Here is an 11,768-nt window from a genome sequence, read left to right as displayed (position 1 = left end):
CTTGGGTGAATAAACACTTAAAATATTATACAACCAGAGATATGAAAAATTGTGCTCTATATGTGTAATAAGAATTGTAATTCATTCTGCTGTCATATATAAATACAAAATACTATGTAGATGTAGAAAAGAAAGGAAAAGCATGTTTTATAATTTATTTTTAATTGGTAAATGAAGGAAATATACATACGCAATATAAAAATGAGAGAGGAAAAATCAAAAATAAATTTAAAAATTAGATTAGCTACCTAATTACAAATAAAAAAAATTCAAGACTAACAGTCAACTTGAATTCTGGTTCCTTTATAGCAAGAATTATCTTTATTCATCTTCATATTTATAATGGTCCTTCACTCAGCACTTTACTCAATAAACAGTAGTTGATTGACTGTCATTTGAACATATGCTGACAGCTTATTTCAATTGTTCATATCTTAAAATAACCCAACACATTAAATATCTCTAAGCAATGTCTTTTAATGATTGACAAGCTTTATTAATTAATATAGCTTGTAATGGACTTATTAAGATCAAGCATAATTGGGTTCCATTTTGACACATTTGAGTAATACATTTTTTATCCATTGTACTGCTTTTTAAGCCTTGGCAATCTTAATGGCATGTCTGAGTCACCTTTTCTGTGGCTTAATGCAATATCGGATAGAGGACATAATGAGTGGAAATGTATTTAAAGGTACAAATATGCTCCTAAATTATCATTCCATTCTGTGACATTTGGTAGTTAAAATCTATTCCAATTAAACTCTTTTGAGATAGTAATTTATGATGAGAAGCAAGAATATTCAAAATACTTAAATGCTCAGAAGCTTTATTCTATTAAAAGCATATATGTCCAAGAAAGATTTCAGAGCATATCTGCAAGAAGCAGAATCTGCCTATGGTAAGGATTATTAGTGACATTAAGTTTACATAAAGTATTTATATTTCTAAAATATTGCTAATGTATATGGTAAACAATATAATTCCTCATTGTGGGGTATATTTAGATGACATTTTCAAACAAATAAACATGGATATGTTTAAGCCATTTAGCTAAGGTTCAAATATTTCTTATCAAAATTTAATTAAAGTTTATTTTTATATATATCAACCTTTTTTTGGTTCAAATATTTTGCATATGGATTAAGTATCACTAGTCAGGATGAGTAGTTTTGTTTAGTGGAAATATGACTAAACAAGATAAAATTGAAATTGTTTTATTTATTTTAGAAAATGGCTTGAAGATGCAGTTCTCAAAACGAATTCCATGAAGTGTTTGAGTTTAGGTGAAATCCTAATATATTGAATCAATATATATTCTCAGCAACACTGTGTGTCTGGCAGGAAATGAAACAGACAAGGTAGTTGCCCTTGTGGAACTGATGTTGAGGGACTTCCATCTCAAAGAAATGAACATACACTTAATAGGTTAGATTATGATAAGTGTAGAGAGCAGGATAAAGCAGTTTAGGAGGTTGGAGTGCAATGACATGAGTGGATAAAATTTTACACAGTGTATTACTGGAAGGTCTCTCGAATAAGTAGTTGTTAGAGCAGATGTAATGCCGTGTGAGTGAGCCATGGACTACCTAGTGGCCGAGTCAAGAAAAGAACAAACATAAGGGCCAGTAGTGTTAATGACCTTGGAACTGTAGGATGGTTGAGGAGTCCAGTGGGCTTGGGGAGGAGAAGAGAAAGTTAGAAGATGAAGCTAAAGATGTTCAGAGCAGTGAGAATGGTGGACATTGCAAAGACTTTGGAATTTATTCTGAGTGGGGAAAGTGGTTTGGGGAGGGTTATGAATAGAGATGAAAATGGCAATGAATAATTGGTAGCAACTATGTATCACTTCAAAATGTTAACCATATTAAAATGCATTATATCAGTATGATGTTATATATACATTATTGGATGTATTAAATTCTTATTTCAAACATGTATCATATTTTGAGAAAATATAATAATTATTTTTCCTAATTTAAAAAATCTTGATGCATATTACTTTTGATGAATATGCTAAGAATACATTAAACATTTTAAACTGTTTTAAGGTGAAGTTTATTTGTAAAACTCTGATCTAGACACATAAGTTTGAAACATGTAATTATGCTACTTAATTGCCCAATCCTGAGTCAATCAACTGAATTTCTTTGTAACTTGCTTTTGTTTTTGTTTTTCTGCTATAAAACAAGTGTATTGGTTTGGATGACTTCCAAGGACACTTATAGCTTTCATGTCCTGTAAAATTTCTATTTTCCCAACTATCAGAGAAACTTCTAAGGAAGTAATATTCTCCAAAATCATATTTTAAATCTTAATAAATTTCAGAATTTGGAGAATCATTGATTTCTTGATGTAAACCACCATAATACTAGAAATATTCAATACTTTGATATTGTATACTTTGCTATTATAAGTAATTTATAAAACTATACTTTGTGTATACTTTGCTATTATATATACTTTGCTATTATACTTTGCTTTATAAGTAATTTATAAAACTAAATATACTTTGCTATTATAAGGTTTGGTGCAAGAAACCTATGAGCAATCTTATGCAAACATTGCAAGCTCCAAAAAGTGTTACTTTTTTTTTCTCTTACACACTAGAAAGCAGATATTTAAACAAAGGAAAATAGCTCTATAAGGCAACATACCAATGTGCATTAAACTCCTTATGACTTGACTTAATTACATGTATTCTTTTGTAATTTGTCCATACATTCTTTTTAATTTTCTTTAATTTTCCCTGATCAGACATTTTAAAAATTTTCTCTAAGACCTGAGGTAGTAGGACTCATTTACAATGTTCCTTTGCTTCTCTGGCAGCTTTATGTAACAACTGATGCTGAGCAATCTTTACTTAAAGTTCCTCATCCCAGGCTCCCAGTTGTCCAATTAAAAACAGAATCACTGCATGACATTTGAATTATTTTTATACACCCAATGAAACTATGTCCAGTTTCCATTTCTGCAACTACCAAGAGAGAATCCCTTGTAAACACATTTTTTTAAATGAAATAAATTCAGGAATACATTCAAATTAGGAGCCAGATATATCTTTAAAATGAGTGTTGTTTGAATAAACTGAGATTAAGAAGCACAAGGGGCTGGGGTTGTGGCTCAGAGGTGGAGCGCTTGCCTGGCACGCTTGAGGCACTGGGTTTGATCCTCCTAGGTTTGATCCTCAGCACTACATAAAAATAAAAAAATAAAAGGTACTGTGTCAACCTACAACTAAAAAATAAAATTTTTAAAAAAGAAGCACAAATATTCATTTGTGTATGTGCGTGTGTGTCTGTGTTTGTTGACATTTAAGGATGAGGGGACGTTTCTTTACTATGCACTTATGTTTCTAGTTTTCACAGATACTTTACAAATAGAGAAGCATGAGGTTATGTTTGAGATATGAGGTATCCCCCCAAAGCTATTATGTAAGACAATGCAAAGAAATGTGGAGGTGAAATGATTGGATTATGAGAGCTTTTTTTTAAAAAAATAATAAATTTATTTTTAGGTGGTGCTGAGGATCAAACCCAGTGTCTCACACATGGTAGGGAGAACTCTACTGCTGAATAACAACTCCAGCCCATAGATTATGAAAGCTTTAACCTGACAACTGATATGGATTAATCTGGCTATCACCATAATCAGATGGAGAGTGGCTGAAGGAAATAGATCACCGGTTCATGCCCTTGGGGTGCTGCAGTCTGACTGGGCACAAATAACTGGTAGGTCACTAGACACTTGTAGGTTCAAACAAGTCTCTTTGAGGTCTGGTGCTAAGTCCTGAGCTTCTTTCCTCTACCATGCCCTTCTGCTTCAACTTTAGGCCCAGAACAATGAACAGAGCCATTTATGGATGAAGTCCTCTCAAACATTGAAGGCTAAATAAATTCTTTCTCCTTTAAAATTTGTTTTGTCAGGTCTTTCTGTCAAAGCAGTAAAAATGATGACTAAAACACCTGACAAAGTGGTGTACATAAATGGGAAGAAAAAATATGTGAAAGACCTAGGGTTTAGAATAATCACAATTCTGAGGGGTGAGGGTATTGTGTTCCACTCCTTAGTTTTATAAGTAGAGTTTTTTTTTTCTTTTTCCCTATTTAAGTAAATGTAAATGATTGCTTGTCATGGGTCCCAGAAGCAACATATCAATCTTAATAAGGATTTCTGTTAGTGATAACAGTAGGATGAGATTGGAAAGTGAGAATGCAGTGCTCGTTCATTGTGTGGTCCTAGTGCTAAGTAAATGGCAGAGGACATTTGATATGAGAAAGGAGCTATGATGTTTGTTTGGCAAGTAGAAAGAAACATTAGGGAAACGTGAATGACCAGCTAAAACTTGTAGACCAGCCTTTAAATTTTTATTTTGTGTTTTAACTGCTTATAAATCCAACTGCCTTACTCTCAAATGTTTACTCATAGGTTATGAAATCTCAAGTTTATGACATCTAATTCATATCATATTGTGGATAATGTCATTCCATAATTTCTGGAACAGATAACTTTGAATAGGAAATTGTGGTTATTTCCAAATGGCTTAAGCTAAATTGATCATAATTGACCACAGGTTGTCCATCATTCCTTGTATGAAAACTAATAAAATAGTTATTTGACTTAAAGACTCATTGGTCTTCAGATTTAGCATTTTCACCCATGAAGTGAAAAAGAATCTCTTATACAGCTAGATAAAGCATTCATGTAGTTGTTTTTCAATTTTCTTCTTGAATCACATTCTTAAGACCTATAATATAAAAAAAGTAAAAGGACTGTATTTTAGTCAGCTTTCTGTCACTATAAAAAAGTATTGGAGACTATCAACTTATAAAGAAAAAAAGGCTTATTTTTGGCTCATAGAGGATCCAGTCTATGATCAGTCGGCCCCAAGACTCTGGGCCAATGGCAAGTCAGCTCACCATGGTGGGAGTGCATGGTGGAGCAAAACTACTTAGCTCCTGATGAGCTGGAGAGCAGGAAGGTGATTGGGGTCCTAGTATATCTTTTAAGGGAACACCCCCAATGACCTCCTACTAGGCCCCTCACCTCTTAAAGATTCCATTACCCCTCAAAAGGCACTTTATCACATGGGAATTTGGGAGAATTTGATATCTAAACCATAACAGGCAGTTAGTGTAATACAATGTAAAATAAACACATAATTTTTTAGAATGGTAGTAGTATACAATCTATGTGATCTTTGAGGGAAAATCAAATTCTTAAGACATTGAAAGCATGATTCTAATTTCCTTAGCACTTCTAATAATTTCTTAATCTTTTTCCAGCAGTTGGTGACCATTCCAACTTGACCTATCTTTACAGACTTTGGTGGACAATACCTGGGATTGGTTCATAGTCTGAATGCTGAAAACTACATCTCTCAGACTCCTTTGCAGTTGGTGCTCTGCATGTGCTCAGGAATTTTCTACCACACACATTCTCATGGAAAATACAAAGGGAAGATCCTTCCACAAACTGCTTCTTGACTTTGACCAGAGGAGATTTTTAAACTCTGCGGTTAGGAAGAAAACATAAAGGTTATTTGAACGTGACACAGCAGAATGAGAACCATATACAGTATCTTACTCGTTCATCTCAAAGGAGTAACTAGGGCAACAAGAGAATGAGGAACATAAGAAAAATAGGTCTTACTTGCTGTCCATTTGCAACCTGGTGGGTACCAGAGTAGAGGCTTTCAAATAAAGTAAGTCCCACTGTGAGACACACAATAGCTAGTTTCCTGTTCTCAGGTTCAATAGTTAGAAAATGCCAAAGCTGGGATCTGAGCCAACTCTGCTCAGACTAGTGCACTACAATACCTCCACTTCAGGAGACGTCTGTATGATATACAATCACATCTTTGTACTAATATTTTTGTATCTTTTCTGGTTGGGCTAGGATTTGTGTCTTTGTTTAACTGACTCTGGTCTAGGGTTATGTTCAGTGTGTCTTAAACCATTCTTGTCTGGTGCTGTCTAATATGGGGCTGCTCTGTTCTCTATATCAGGGTCTTTATAATTAATTGCAAAAAATCATCAGTCTATTTATTGGTCTACAGTAACTAGAAATCCAGGTTATAAATATGCTGCTGACAGTCTTGTTAAAAGGATGCAGCCCTCCTGAACTTTCTTCCTGTAACCTAAAGGCCTCCAGGTATTTAGCACTCTGGGAGTAATGTAACTGAGGGCTTTCGGGTCCTGAATTTGTGTTTCTGAGCTCTTTGCTTGCTGCCTTCATGGTCAACATTCTCTTGCTTGAGGGGCTGGGGAGATTTTTTTTTGAAGAAACAGGCACTCCTGAACACTGGGTCAGAGCTGAAAACAAATAGTTGTCATACTTCTTAGGAAGTATCACGGGAATTATGCACTTAAATCCCTTGTCTGGGTAATAACAGTTCTGGTTTCTATGCTTGAATCATTTTATGTCCAAGAATCATGTCAATATTGGTTTTAAAATATGCATGCCATCCAAACTGGTTGTCTACAATTTTTCCATTGAAAGTGTTTTTCTTAACTAAATATTTCAGCATTTCCCCTCACATAGACAACAAAAAATGAGAAACTGAAGCTTATTATGAAAATAAACATTTAGACATCATCTGAAAAATCAAGATTAAATTCAAACTGATACAGTAAATTATACTTTGCTTTTTTGACAGATCTCCAAAAATGCATTTTTGACACATTCTGTCTGTATATTCCAATTTACTAATTATAACTCAATTTAAAAATTTTTTAAAGACTGCCTGCTATCTGCTTTGTCCATGAGAGTATTCCCTAACCCTCTAACCCTAACACCCAACCCTAACCCTAACCCTAAATCATAACCCTAACCCCTAACCCTAAACCCTAAAACCTAACCCCAACCCTAACCCTAACCCTAAATTCTAAACCCTAACCCCTAAACTCTAACCCCTAAACCCTAAACCCTAACCCCGACCTCTGACCCCTGACCCTAACCCCTAAACCTAAACCTAACAATAACCCTAACCCTAAAACCCTAACCCTAACCCTAAAATCCTAACCCCAAAACCCTAACCCTAACCCAAAAACCCTAACTCTAACCCAAAAACCCTAACCCTAAAACCCTAACCCTAACCCTAAAACCCTAACCCAAAAACCCTAACCCTAAAACCCTCACCCTCACCCTCACCCCTAACCCCTACACCCTCAATCTAAACCCTAAAGCTAAACCTAACCCTAACCCCAAACCCTCACCCTCACCCTCACCCTAAACCCTAACCCCAACCCCATCCCCAACCAACCCTAAGCCTTAGCCCTAGCCACAGCCCCTAACCCCTAGCCCTAGCCCCAACCTCAACCCTAACCCCTAACCTTAACCCTAGCCCCAGCCCCTAACCCATAACCCCTAACCCTAACCCCTAACCCTCTAACACTAACACCCTAACCCTAACCACCCCAACCCTAACCCCAACCCTACCCCTACCCCTAACAACCCTAACCCTAAACCTTAAACCCTAACCCTAACAACCCTAACCCTAACCTGAACCCCTAACCTCTAACCCCAAACCCTAACCCTAAACCCAAACCCTAACCCATAACCCCTAACCCAACCCCAAAACCCTAAAACCTAATCCAACCCCTCACCCTAAACTTAACCCTAACCAACCCTAACCCTAACCCTAACCGTAAACCCTAAACCTAACCCTAACCACCAAAACCACCCTAACCCAAACCCCTAACCCCCTAACCCCAACCCTAACCCCGAACCCTAACACTAACCCTAAACCCAACCCCTGACCCTAATCCCTAACACTAACACTAACAATAACCATAACCCTAACCCTAAAACCCTCACCCTCATCCCTCAACCCAAAACCCTAACACCTACACCTTCACCCTAAACCCTAAACCTAACCCTAACCCAAAACCCTCACCCCTCACTCCTCACCCTAAACCCAACCCCAACCCTAAGCCATAGCCCTAGCCCCAGCCCCTAACCCCTAGCCCCAACCCCAACCCTAACCCTAGCCCCAACCCCTAAACCTAACCCTAACTCTAACCCTAACCCTCTAACCCTAACACCTTAACCCTAACCTTAACCCTAACCCTAACCCCAACCCTACCCCTACCCCTAAACCCTAACAACCCTAACCCTAACAACCCTAACCCTAACAACCCTAAACCCTAACCCCACCCCTCACCCTAACCCTAACCAATCCTAACCCTAACCCCCTAACCCTAACCCCTAATCCTAACCCCTAATCCTAACCCCAACCCCTAACCCTAACCCCCAACCCTAACCCTAACCACCATAACCCTAACCTTAACCCTAAACCCTCACCATCACCCCCACCCTCACGCCTAACCCTAACCCTCTAACCCTAACCAACCCTAAACCCTAACCCTAACCCCCTAACCCTTAACCCTTAACCCCTAACCCTAACAATTTTCTCCATTAAATTTCCTCCTGATCAATAAAGATAATTAGAAATGCAATATCGCATAGGCTTAAGACAAAAATAAAACCAATACAATTTTATGAAAAGTCTACTTACCTCTACATAACTCTTCACAAAAGGGTCCCAAACTCCAGGAGTTTTAATCAATCCACAAATATTTACAGATGTCTTTCAGCTGTCACTGAGCATACTTTGGGTTGCTGAACTGTATGCATAATCATTTTCATCTGCTCGAAGATAAAAAAAATTTTTAAAGTCATTTGGTGAAGGCCCAGAGTTCAATACCCAGCATCACAAAAAAACAAAAAAGAGAGAAAAGTCGTTTAGTATTGAGAACTTCTGTTAAGACAATAGTAAACTGAGCTATTGTTAAAAGAATAATACATCATGCTCAAGTGGGATCTACTCTAGGAATGCAAGGTTGGCTTAACAACTGAAAATCTATTAATGTAAATAAAGATCTACTGATCTAAACCAAATCAGTAGACCAAAGAACAAAAACTACATGATCATCTTGTGACCATGGACAATCTAGGAACTTTCCACAATCTGATTAAACAGTATCTATGAAAAACCCACAGTAAACATGAAATTTAATAGTGATAGATTGGATGCTTTTTTTCCCTAAAATCAAGAACAAGATAAGAATGTCCCCTCTCACTATTTCTATTCATTATACTGGAGGTTTTAGCTAGGGCTTTCAGCAAATTATAGAAAAGACATCTAGACTGAAAAGGAAAACTATATTTTCTGTCTAGAAAATTCTAAAATTCCATTAAAATTTATTAGAATTAATAAATGAATTCATCAATGTTGCCAGGTACAAGATAAATACAAAAAATGAATTTACAATGAAGAAGCAAACAATGAAATTAGGAAAACAATGCCATTTGTAAAAGCATCAAAAACTAAAAATAAAAGGTGTAAGTTTTACGAAAGAGATGAAAAGTTCAATCTGAAAAGTAATATTGTTGAAACAAATTTCAAAAGACCCAAATAAATATAAAGACACCTCAGATACACAGGTTGGAAGACCACTATTGTTAAACTAGTCTACAGAGTCCTATCATTCCTATCAAAACCACAGGGAATCTTTTTGTATAAATGGACAAGCTAACTAACTGCATTGTAGGTTTTTTAAAATTATATATATATTTTAGTTGTAGATGGACACAATACCTTTATTAATTTATTTATTTTTATGTGATGCTAAGGATTGAACCCAGTGCCTCACACATGCTAAGCAAGCACTCTACCCATTTAACAACTCCAACCTGCAACTGGCAGTTCTTTTAAAGTAAAGAATAAATTTGCCAAGGCCTGTAATCTGTTCAGCTCAGTAGGCTAAAGCCAGGTGGATCACAGTTCAGAGCTAACCTCAGCAACTTAGCAGGGCCCTACGCAACTCAGTAAGACCCTGTCTCTAAATAAAATACAAAATAAGGCTGGGGGAAGTGGCTCAGTGGTTAAGTGCCCCTGGGTTCAACACCTGGTACCCCCCCACATACCCAAAAAGCATTTAATTATGTCAGAAGCAGCCAAAATAAATAATCCATTACTCAACTATTACTATGTTCCAAGCACATAAAGATATTTCCCCTTAATTTTAAAAAATTCAAGCCTAGAGAAAGAAACAATAAAATGCAAATAACAAATACAATACAAATAGTAGTAGCTAATATTTATTGGATCTTTACTACATACCTGGTCTATTATTTAATTTGGGGCTAGGGATGTAACTCAGTGGTACAGTGCCTGACTAGTGTGTATGAGGCCCTGGGTTCTATCCCTCCCACACAGAATCACACACACTCACACTACATACTAATTGTTTTCTTCCACATTATGTTGAAAAAACTAAGGGAGTGAAATTATGAAACTTGTCCAAGGTCACATACACACACACAAAATGAGGACAAGGAAATTCAGAGAACATAAAACTACTAGGCATGACTAGAACTAGGACAAGAGATAGGTAGGAGGCAATGATATTGCAGGTGGCAAACGAAACTAGAAATACAAATGCAAAAGCGAGTTTGGAATTAATCCTCAAGAGGCTCAGTGTCTCTCTCCCTCATTTCCCACATCGACCCAAGCATTAAAGCTTCTGATCCTACCACCTAGAATTTCTACAATATTTCCTCTTCTCTGGAATTCTACAACACCCTGAAATTGTGTTAATCACTGCATTAGCTTTCTAACTAGTTACCCTGCCTAAAATACTGCTTTTCCACATTACTACCAGAATTAAATCCTTTAAAGTCAATTTCCGGGGTTAAACACCTAAGTTTGAAATAATATGTGACTCTGAATGCGACCCAGCATGTACTTTGAGGAGTTATAACACAAATTCTCTTTTCAAATCCTCAAAAACCAGAATCAGTAACACATGGTTGCCACAGTAACCAAAGCTTCTCCAGCTGGCTCTCATTTCCCAGAACCCAAGGTTTTAGAGCATAAGGGGAAAAAACTCGGAAGGAAAATCCTCAAAAACCAGAATCAGTAACACATGGTTGCCACAGTAACCAAAGCTTCTCCAGCTGGCTCTCATTTCCCAGAACCCAAGGTTTTAGAGCATAAGGGGAAAAAACTCGGAAGGAAAACACGGGTAAATCCAAGCACACCCTTTTTGTCTTCTAAACAAGTAAGCTCGCAATTATACTCGCGGCACTCACCCACCTACCGCCGGAGCTCCGCAGGAAACCGCCTCCACTCCTGAAGAAAGCTCTCACCGGAAATTGTGAGCGTGGGCTTGCTCTGAGCATGCCCCAAAACCTGCCTTGGGAGCATGCGCAAAACCTAGCCCCGCCCCAACTCCTCCTTTGAAGGTTGGAACGAAGTTGCCCGCCCTTGAGCCGGTACCGGCTAACGGAAGTGAACCAAGGACTGACTATAGGATGCTGCCTTCCCATTTGTTTGGCCAGAGATTTGCATCATTCTGTCCCATCCAGAAGGTGTAAGATTTCCATTGCAAATAGAGATTGTGGAGAGGGGACGGCGGCTGGACTAGGGGAGTAAGATGTCACTTTACCTGGTGGTCCTTTGGATTTTGCTTCGCTTTCCGACGGGAGTGGTGGTGCACACCTGTAATTCCAGTGGCTCAGGAGGCTGAGGTAGGAGGATTTTGTCAGTTCTACCTTTGGTTAAACAATCCCTGCGAAAGGAAACCACATAAGCACTAATAAACACCTAGAGCAAAGGACTCATCAGGTTATGTAAAGCCAAATCATAGAATAAGGAAAAAATAACAAAGAATTTTTATTTTAAACCATTAAGTTTATTACACAGTTAACTAAAACACACAGTGCATCTGTTTCTACCTGATGGATCATCTCCTTTTATCCTG

General features: G+C 37.3%; 2 long non-coding RNA genes across 3 annotated transcripts; one reads left to right on the top strand and one right to left on the bottom strand.

Moving 5' to 3' along the window:
• Nucleotides 1–3,296: 3,296 nt before the first annotated feature.
• LOC144373453 (uncharacterized) lies at nt 3,297–5,979 on the top strand. The gene is made up of 2 exons (XR_013433141.1): nt 3,297–3,731; nt 5,286–5,979. It is a non-coding gene; the product is annotated as an uncharacterized LOC144373453 (long non-coding RNA).
• On the bottom strand, nt 4,346–11,167 carry LOC120886189 (uncharacterized). Of its 2 annotated transcripts, none has more exons than XR_013433137.1 (4): nt 11,102–11,167; nt 8,519–8,649; nt 5,340–5,512; nt 4,346–4,747 (listed from the first exon to the last, which is right to left on the bottom strand). It is a non-coding gene; the product is annotated as an uncharacterized LOC120886189 (long non-coding RNA). The 2 variants fall into 2 exon arrangements; XR_013433138.1 differs by having other exon boundaries at nt 11,098–11,154.
• Between the last annotated feature and the right edge of the window lie 601 nt (nt 11,168–11,768).

The sequence above is a fragment of the Ictidomys tridecemlineatus genome, unplaced genomic scaffold (assembly GCF_052094955.1).
Source record: "Ictidomys tridecemlineatus isolate mIctTri1 unplaced genomic scaffold, mIctTri1.hap1 Scaffold_40, whole genome shotgun sequence".
Classification (NCBI taxonomy): Eukaryota; Metazoa; Chordata; class Mammalia; order Rodentia; family Sciuridae; genus Ictidomys; species Ictidomys tridecemlineatus.
The sequence above is the reverse complement of the archived record's forward strand: the minus strand, read 5'-3'. Positions and strand labels throughout refer to the sequence as shown.